Source organism: Coregonus lavaretus, assembly GCF_964263955.1.
Source record: "Coregonus lavaretus genome assembly, chromosome: 16".
In the NCBI taxonomy this organism is placed as follows: domain Eukaryota; kingdom Metazoa; phylum Chordata; class Actinopteri; order Salmoniformes; family Salmonidae; genus Coregonus; species Coregonus lavaretus.
The window spans coordinates 11266213-11274109 of NC_140003.1; positions in this window are offsets into that span (position 1 = coordinate 11266213).

Here is a 7897-nt window from a genome sequence, read left to right on the forward strand (position 1 = left end):
CAAATCCTTTTAAATCCTTGTCATATGAAGATAAATAATTAAGAGAAATATAGATAAAACGTATCGGTGCTCATTGGACATTGGACATAAACATTACACAACAAGTTGGAAATCGCAAATTCAACAATGAGTGGTTTGGAAGGAATCAGTGGCTAACTGCAAGCATTGCAAAGCAATCACTAGCGTGCTATTCAGTGGAGTGGGTGTGTGGTCCCAATTCTGGGTTTAAGGGTCTCTTTTCCAAGCTGAAAATTATAAACATTCAACATTGGCCATGCTGTCAATCCAGCATGATCTCTGCTGCACTCAAAACAACTGTTAACTCGGAACTGGGAAATCTGAGTTCAAGACAACAGGGAATTCGGGAATAAACGAGCTCCGACTGGGAAAATACATTTTGAACGGTCATCCAACTCGGAATTGTATGTCGGGAACTCGGGCCTCTTTCTAAAGCTACGACCTGAAGATCACTGATGTCATCATGAATCAACCTTGTTTTTTCCGAGTTCCCAGTTGTCTTGAAAGCACCATAAATCCACAAGATTTGCCCATGAAGGACCGCCGCGCCACCTTCCTGTTCAAGTGAGCACAGCACAACAAGGTGAGTCCAAAAATTTATTTTATGCTGCTGCATAAATGATGTAATATGCCAGGGAGATATGTATACTGTAGCTAAGAAAGTAATACTAAGTGTATGTTGTGTAGTAAGCTGTTAGTAGCCCATGTGCCTCACCCTAATATTTTGGTCTATTTTCTTTTTGGTGCACATGTAGCCTATAACCTGTTTTAGAGAAATGTAATCATCAAATATTGTAAGAGCTTTCATTGTCTGCTTATATGCCCCCTTTATTTATTCTACGGTTCTGACTTGGTTTACAGGGAGAACACTGTAAGAACGGCCCAAGTTCTGAATTCTGTCTCTGTACATTTCAAAAGTGCTGAACAAATAGTTATATTAACTACGTCCGTCCTAGCTCGCTCATTAATGTCTTAATCAAAATTACGGATTGCCTCTTATCCGCTTGTCGTCCCCTTATGCCATAGTTTGTACATCTCAATTGTTTGTAGAAACCACATTTGTTTAAGCAAGTCAGCTATATCAGCTATGTTTTTTAAAAACTGATAGCCATGTGTAGCATGTGTAGCAGTGGTAAGGTGTTGGGACTCTGCTGTTGGGACAGCTTTATGTAGGCCCTAACAGTTTGTGGGCACCGTTTGTCACCGTTATAGTGCAATTAATGTATTGTTTAGTGTTGTGTTGTGTAGTGGCTTTACTGGCATGCATCCCCCAATTTTTGTTTTTGTTTGCCCCACCACTAGCAACCCATGCTAGTTGTTTGTTAATTTTTTTATTTTACCCTTATTTAACCAGGTAAGTTGACTGAGAACACATTCTCATTTACAGCAACGACCTGGGGAATAGTTACAGGGGAGAGGAGGGGGATGAATAAGCCAATTGGAAGCTGGTGATGATTAGGTTGCCATGATGGTATGAGGGCCAGATTGGGAATTTAGCCAGGACACTGGAGGTTAACACTCCTACTCTTACGATAAGTGCCATGGGATCTTTAGTGACCACAAAAAGTCAGGACACCCGTTTAACATCCCATCCAAAAGACAGCACCTTACACAGGGCAATGTTCCCAGTCACATATATTTTTTGACCAGAGGAAAGAGTGCCTCCTACTGGCCCTCCAACACTATCTGATCTCCCATCCAGGGACAGACCAGGACCAACTCTGCTTAGCTTCAAAGGCAAGCCAGCAGTGGGATGCATGGTGGTATGTTGCATCTTTGGATCTCCCTTCTTTCAAATTGTTTTACTGATATTTTCATCTCTGTCACAAGAAACCGCTTGCATGTGCAGTGCGCTTTTTCGAACAGTGTGTTCGTGCAAATTGCATTTTGGAACATTCGTATGTAGCCTGTAGGCCTACTGCCGTGTGCGCATTGCTGCGCAACTAAAATCATATTTGTCTGTGGGGGGATCCAATCATAAAATGAGGAACTGAGTCACTGTGGTGCGAAGCCACATAAAGCCAGTAGCTGCCTGGCACTTTACAGTGGGGATTTCTTTCTCCAATCAATCAAACTAATCATGGTAGGATGTTAAAGGGGTGGTCAAATTGACCTGTTTCTAATATTGGGGCGGTCATGACCCCCGTCCCCCCTGCAAGTTACGCGCCTGAGTGATGTGCAGTTTGCAAACGATTTGTTCTTTTTTAAGAACTCTTTTAACTTACTTGAGAGTCATGATCTGTTTTTCAGAATGACTCATTCATTTTAGTCATTCATTTGACTTGCTGGCAGTAATGATTTAAACAGGAGGATTAATACATGCTCCTCCGGCTCAGAAGCTCCAACTGTCTATCATGTGTGCGCAGAAAATGTGATCATGCATGCAGGCAGTATAGAGAAGAAAAGGGCATGTTTAGAAAATATAAATGGTTGCATGGTGCAAGAATGAATGCAATTAATTGATTATTGAATGTTATCGATGGACACAGCTTTGTAGAACCAAAACATACAAAGCCTGCTTCTGCTCGACACTCAAACTGGAGAACGAATCATTTGGGGGGCTAATGCAGGTACCGAACGATATCTCCCTTGCGGCAGTCAAGCAATTGCATTCTGCCAAGAGTCGTTCACAATTTAGTCCAGTTGCGGCCACAACTAGACCTTGTTTCAAAGGTATCAATAAATAATCATATTTGTTAGAAAGATTTTGACCCTACCGTTACACTTGTTTACACTGATCTGCACTGGTCGGAACGCCATCGTGGTTATATTGAGACACCGCGGAGCACGAGATATGGGTCAGAAAACGTACCTCAATGCAGGGATGGGATATGACACTTTACCCCACATTTTACCCTGGTACATCAAGAAAATTGAAATACTGCAATATTTTCTGGAAAACTGCTATTTTCGCCCTCATGCTAGCTAGCAGTAGCCACCGCAGCCATTTTGGAATGGCAGCGCCAGACAATCGGATCCTTTGTTGTTCAACGCAACATGCCATTCCATAATGGCTTTTCCGGAATTTCAATCTTCTCGATGTATCAATTTGGATCAAGGTAAAATGTGGAGTACAGTGGCATAAGGAAAGGGGAGTGTGGCTAAGATGCACAAGGCGCGTCTCTCTCCAGAATGTGCTCTCTCATTGTTTCATAATTGTATTGTGTGAATTGTTTGCCCTTTGATTGTTAGTGTATATCAGTTCCCTATTACATATATCACCAGAAGTACATTTACCGTTATTCCCCATTATTTCTAATCTACAATGCTTGTTTGGTTATGGTCATTTTTGTTAATGTCTTCCAGGGCCAGTTCCAGGCTTAAGCGACTGCTTAGGGCCCCCGACCCCAAAAAATGTACTATTAAGAGTAAGAATAGTAGAATACACCAGGTGAAATTTCAAAATTTGGTTGTGCATCAGTATCTTTTCTCTTATGTCAAGGGCCCTGCCTGACCTCAAGGGGGCCCCCATTGATTATACTCCCCATGGCAGAATGAGTAGAATTGCTTGAAATGTATTATAAAATTAAAAAAATGTCTCTCTGCCCCATGGCAAAATGTGTAGAATTGCAGGAAAACTTCAATTCTCTCCACTGTCAAGTGGGGGGCCACTAAAATATTTTGCCGTGAGGTGGGGGGCCAAAAGGCATTCAATATATTATTGTTATTATTATTACTACAGTAATTTACTGTTCTCATTGTAGGAGTGGACACATTGTTTGCAGAGCTCACAACCTGTGCTACACTTGTGAAAACAAGTTTGGGTTTATTTCATTCCATTTACGAGTTTTGTCAATTTTGTCATTGTATTTTGTTTGGAGCGCTCCTGTTAATGTTGAGTAGGGACGCGCACCTGATTACGCATAGAAGCAGGCCTAGGCTACCTGGCCTGCGCACAAATGTATAAATGTGCCCATTTGGGGATGTCTGATAGTATTTCTGATTGTCTTAACTCACCACCACTAATGAGCTGTGGAGCTTCTCAAATAAATGCTTTCTTCTCCTCAAACAGCATGTAAACAAAGTCTGTTTTTACAGTGCATTCGGAAAGTATTCAGACCCCCTGACCTTTTCCACATTTTGTTACGTTACAGCCTTATTCTAAAATTGATTAAATTGTTTTTTCTCCTCATCAGGTTGGATGGAGAGCTTCACTGCACAGCTATTTTCAGGTCTCTCCAGAGATGCTCGATCGGGTTCAAGTCCGGGCTCTGGCTGGGCCACTCAAGGACATTGAGAGACTTGTCCCGAAGCCACTCCTGTGTTGTCTTGGCTGTGTGCTTAGGGTCATTGTCCTGTTGGAAGGTGAACCTTCGCCCCAGTCAAAGGTCCTGAGTGCTCTGGAGCAGGTTTTCATCAAGGATCTCACTCTACTTTGTTCCATTAATCTTTCCCTCGATCTTGACTAGTCTCTCAATCCCTGCCGCTGAAAAACATCCCCACAACATGATGCTGCCACCACAATGATTCACCGTAGGGATGGTGCCAGGTTTCCCCCAGATGTGACGCTTGGCATTCAGGCCAAAGAGTTCAATCTTGGTTTCTCATGGTCTGAGAGTCCTTTACGTGCCTTTTGGCAAACTCCAAGTGGGCTGTCATGTGCCTTTTACTGAGGAGTGGCTTCCGTTTGGCCACTCTACCATAAAGGCCTGATTGGTGGAGTGCTGCAGAGATGGTTGTCCTTCTGGAATGTTCTCCCATCTCCACAGAGGACCTCTGGAGAGCTGTCAGAGTGACCATCGGGTTCTTGGTCATCTCCCTGACCAAGGCACTTCTCCCCCAAATGCTCAGTTTGGCCGGGCGGCCAGCTCTAGGAAGAGTCTTTAAATTTTGGTGCCCTTCCCCAGATCTGTGCCTCGACACAATCCTGTCTCGGAGCTCTACTGACAATTCCTTCGACCTTATGGCTTGGTTTTTGCTCTGACATGCACTATCAACGGTGGGACCTTATATAGATAGGTATGTGCCTTTCCAAATCATGTCCAATCAATTGAATTTACCACAGATGGACTCTAATCAAGTTGTAGAAACATCTCAAGGATGATCAATGGAAACAGGATGCACCTGAGCTCATTTTCAAGTCTCATAGCAAAGGGTCTGAATACTTATGTAAATAAGGTATATAACAAATACAAATATTACCCCTTTTTTGGGATATACAATTGGTAGTTACAGTCTCGTCCCATCGCTGCAACTCCCATACGGACTCGGGAGAGTCATGCGTCCTCCGAAACACAACCCTGCCAAGCTGCACTGCTTCTTGACACATTCTCGCTTAACACAGAAGCCAGCCGCACCAATGTGTCAGAGGAAACACTGTACAATTGGCGTCCGAAGTCAATGTGCATGTGCCCGGCCTGCCACAAGAAGTTGCTAGAGCGTGATGGGACAAGGACATCCCGGCCGGCCGATTTTAATCCATGACGGCGTAGTGTGTTACTAATGGTTTTCTTTGAGACTGTGGTCCCAGCTCTCTTCAGGTCATTGACCAGGTCCTGCCGTGTAGTTCTGGGCTGATCCCTCACCTTCCTCATGATCATTGTTGCCCCACGAGGTGAGATCTTGCATGGAGCCCCAGACTGAGTGTGATTGACCGTCATCTTGAACTTCTTCCATTTTCTAATAATTGCGCCAACAGTTGTTGCCTTCTCACCAAGCTGCTTGCCTATTGTCCTGTAGCCCATCCCAGCCTTGTGCAGGTCTACAATTTTATCCCTGATGTCCTTACACAGCTCTCTGGTCTTTGCCATTGTGGAGAGGTTGGAGTCTGTTTGATTGAGTGTGTGGACAGGTGTTTTTTATACAGGTAACGAGTTCAAACAGGTGCAGTTAATACAGGTAATGAGTGGAGAACAGGAGGGCTTCTTAAAGAAAAACGAACAGGTCTGTGAGAGCCGGAATTCTTACTGGTTGGTAGGTGATCAAATACTTATGTCATGCAATAAAATGCAAATTAATTACTTAAAAATCATACAATGTGATTTTCAGGATTTTTGTTTTAGATTCCGTCTCTCACAGTTGAAGTGTACCTATGATAAAAATTACAGACCTCTACATGCTTTGTAAGTAGGAAAACCTGCAAAATCGGCAGTGTATCAAATACTTGTTTTCCCCACTGTATATATATTTATATACAGTACCAGTCAAAGGTTTGGACACACCTACTCATTCAAGGGTTTTTCTTTATTTGTAAAAAATGTTACATTGTAGAATAATAGTGAAGACATCAAAACTATGAAATAACACATATGGAATCATGTAGTAACCAAATAAGTGTTAAACAAATCAAAATATATTTTATATTTGCGATTCTTCAAATAGCCACCCTTTGCCTTGATGACAGCTTTGCACACTCTTGGCATTCTCTCAACCAGCTTCACCTGGAATGCTTTTCCAACAGTCTTGAAAGCGTTTCCACATATGCTGAGCACTTGTTGGCTGCTTTTCCTTCACTCTGCCGTCCGACTCATCCCAAACCATCTCAATTGGGTTGAGGTCAGGGGATTGTGGAGGCCAGATCATCTGATGCAGCACTCCATCACTCTCCTTCTTGGTAAAATAGCCCTTACACAGCCTGGAGGTGTATTGGGTCATTGTCCTGTTGAAAAACAAATGATAGTCTCACTAAGCCCAAACCAGATGGGATGGCGTATCGCTGCAGAATGCTGTGGTAGCCATGCTGGTTAAGTGCCATGCGGAGATCATCCGTTCACCCACACAGTGTCTAACAAAGACACGGTTGTTTGAACCAACAATCTCCAAATTGGACTCCAGACCAAAGGACACATTTCCACCGGAAATGTCCATTGCTCTTGATTCTTGGCCCAAGCAGGTCTCTTCTTCTTATTGGTGTCCTTTAGTAGTGGTTTCTTTGTAGCAATTCGACCATGAAGGCCTGATTCACACAGTCCCCTCTGAACAGTTGATGTTGAGATGTGTCTGTTACTTGAACTCTGTGAAGCATTTATTTGGGCTGCAATTTCTGTGGCTGGTAACTCTAATGAACTTATTCTCTGCAGCAGAGGTAACTGTGGGTCTTCCTTTCCTGTGGCGGTCCTCATGAGAGCCAGTTTCATCATAGCCCTTGATAGTTTTTGCGACTGCACTTGAAGAAACGTTAAAAGTTCTTGAAATGTTCCATATTGACTGACCTTCATGTCTTAAAGTAATGATGGACTGTCGTTTCTCTTTGCTTATTTGAGCTGTTCTTGCCATAATATGGACTTGGTCTTTTACCTATCTTCTGTATACCCCCTCCCCCCCCCCCACCTTGTCACAACACAACTTGTTAGAGCCGATTTAGACATATTTGTATAAAAGACAGAACAGACAGAGCTCCATGTACGTGTGTGTAAATATATGAAATATGAATGTATATGATGAAATATTAGGTACGTACATTTATGATTTATTTACCTGATTGAAATATAGTCCTTTGTTATTAGTATAAGTTCGTTTTTGCCTCCCCCTCTTGCCCATTCATTGTACTGTGGTACGTGTGTTAATGATAGGATAAAGGCAGGAAGTTGGGCCTTCAGGGGGAGGGGAGTCCTAGCTAGACGCGGGAGCGGTATAGTCTTTTGACCATACAGACAGGCCATATTACGTATTATTCATGTCAAGTAATCTGTGCTTGAAGTTGATTGGAGAATCATTTTTTGTTAGATATAAGAAGAATAAACCTTGTTGTTGCACCATATCCCTGGATCTCATTGAATGTTTTTGTCGTTTGGGAAATTTGAATGTGGACTGTATGCGTCCGAAACAACCCTGCTTCAGGCTTGGGCAGTGGCTATGGTCAATTGGTAAGGAAGCCACTACATTAAAGTCAAAAGACTCCGTGAAGGATTACTATCGGAATGAAAGCTCCGGTATGGAC